Source organism: Aulostomus chinensis, chromosome 1 (genome assembly GCF_037954235.1).
Source record: "Aulostomus chinensis isolate RoL2024-O1b breed Wild chromosome 1, RoL_Achi_v1.0, whole genome shotgun sequence".
Classification (NCBI taxonomy): Eukaryota; Metazoa; Chordata; class Actinopteri; order Syngnathiformes; family Aulostomidae; genus Aulostomus; species Aulostomus chinensis.
The window spans coordinates 52,178,378-52,180,834 of NC_141320.1; the positions used below are offsets into that span (position 1 = coordinate 52,178,378).

Below are 2,457 nucleotides of genomic sequence, written 5' to 3' on the forward strand. Positions count from 1 at the left end.
GTAGTAGTCTGGAATCATGTATATATTTAGTCAGGTTAAGTTGTTGAGATGGTGCTGGTTTGATGTAAATATTGATTGTAGAGCATGGTTGTGGTCTCACCTCCACTCTATGGGCCATCCATCGTCATCTTCTGCTTATTCCTTACTAGTAAGGGTCGCGGGGGGGCTGGAGCCTATCCCAGCATCTATGGGCGAGAGGCGGGGTTCACCCTGGACAGGTCGCCAGTCCATCGCAGGGCCAACACACAGAGACAAACAACCATTCACACTCATACCTACGGTCAATTTAAAGAATCCAATCAGCCTCGTCCCCAAATTGCATGTTTTTGGACTGTGGGAGGAAGCTGGAGTATCAGAGAGGACGCACGCCGGCACGGGGAGAACATGGAGACTCCACACAGAAAGATCCCGCGCCCGAGCCAAAACTTGAACCCGGAACCTTCTTGCTATGAGGGCACAGTGCTAACCACTGCACCACCATGCAGGCCCGCTCTAGGGGCTGGTCTGTCTAATTTCCTGCAGCCAGGAGGGAATTAAAGGCAGTCAGGGGTTTTTAATTTAAGTTGATGGTGTCTCATGCAATCTCTTTCAATACTCCAGTGGTGGTTTAAGTGAAGAAAAACATGGGTTAGTCAGTAGGACTCTGTGTGTGTGTGTGTGTGTGTGTGTGTGTGTGTGTGTGTGTGTGTGTGTTTGTGTGTGTGTGTGTGTGTGTGTGTGTGTGTGTGTGTTTCCATGCAGACTTTCCCTTGTAACAACCGATTTGATTTGGAAACCATCTCATCTAAATCTCCTCTCCAAAAACCCTCTTCTGCAACTTTGTACCCAAGTTGTCTCCTCATCAGGCACCACAGTATCCAGTAGGTTCAGTTAAAACAGTCATCAGTGATTAATGTTCATGTTCAATGATGAGGTTTTGATTTATTCTTCTAGAATCATCTGAAGAAACCCTCCTCAACACAGTGAAGCCTTCATCTGACAGGAGGAGTTTCTTTTCCCAGTGATTCCACTGACAGTGAAAAGCTTTGTTCATCAGACTGGTCTGATAGGATCAACTACTGGTTGCTCTGGAGTGCAAACAGCAACCTGTCAGGAAACATTAGTCAGATCAAAGCCAAGATTAAAGCATAGTCAGATCAAAGCCAAGATTAAAGCAAGAGCCTCCAGATCAAAGACAGAATTGATGATGATGTCATCAGGGGGCTTTGATAGTATATTTATTTGTACCTCGAATTCTGTCTTTGATCTCAGGAGGACATGAAAGAAACCCAATTGAGGAAAGCAGAGGAGAACATTCAGCTTCATTAGAAACACTTGAACCCTTTGAACAGTAGAATTTGTTTGAAACAGTTTACAACACTGAGTGACAGGACTGAAGAGGGGAGATTTTGGTATTTTCAGTTTAATTCTAACTTTAAACTGGGCATGAACATTTTTAGTCGTTCATATTCTAACATACAGAGGAAGTCATGACATTCCCTTTTTTATAACCTGTCCTGTTCAGGAAATGGAAATGGAAATTTAGCTGCTATGTTGAATCAGAAAAACCTTTTGAAGTCTACTTTTGCTTCAGTCAGAAAGTGGACTGTTGTTAACTCTCACAATGGTTGGTGACTCTGGTGGAAGAAAATATCCTTATAAACCTCTTTTTAACAGACACATATTTCTGAAGATGCAGGTCTATTTTATTTTTCTTCTTTTAGCAGAGGATGGTTTCGATCCATCGACCTCTGGGTTATGGGCCCAGCACGCTTCCTCTGCGCCACTCTGCTCTACCATTGACAGAACAGTCCTTGTTTTAGGAGAGCATTCTCTGTGTTTGTCTCTGCCCTGCTCTCCTGCTCTCTTTCCCCTCATTTAGTCCTTGACATGATCCATGCTCTACAGCTCTGCGGGTGGAATGAAGACCTGCGTCTGCTCTGCCCGTGCCGTCCTTCGTCTCAACCTAAATTGTTTGACCCACCTTTATAATGCTGCAGACAACACAACCAAACTGGCCCCGATCAGGATTTGACAGGCCGAAACATGCCCTAAAAACACCAAGAATAATATCCACCACCTTCTGAACGGGGCCTGGCCCGTCTCCTGCATCAGGGGCCGCCGCAGTCGCGCATCAGCTTTTCAACAGCTGTTCGCCCTAACACTCAATGAGACAAAGACATAGAAGCTCAAACTGCTGTTGAGGAGGCCCTGATCCTAGAGTGGTTAGTACTCTGCGTTGTGGCCGCAGCAACCCCGGTTCGAATCCGGGTCACGGCAGCATGAGATAAATTTCTTTGTGTGTATTGATGGACACAAGCCAAGCAGAAATTTCCCACAATGCAATAGGGCAGTGTTTGGTCAGTGCTGAGCAGGCGTCAGTCTGAAAACGATGTCATATTATTGTGTCATCACTTGACCAGACCCAAAAGTAGACTCAGGTATCAGTTTCTTCTCAATGCTAACGTCTGCTAGCTT

At 45.4% G+C, this 2,457-nt stretch overlaps 1 non-coding gene across 1 annotated transcript; it reads right to left on the bottom strand.

The window, feature by feature from the left end:
- Window positions 1–1,700: 1,700 nt before the first annotated feature.
- On the bottom strand, window positions 1,701–1,772 carry trnam-cau (transfer RNA methionine (anticodon CAU)). The gene has a single exon. It is a non-coding gene; the product is annotated as a tRNA-Met (tRNA).
- Window positions 1,773–2,457: the final 685 nt, after the last annotated feature.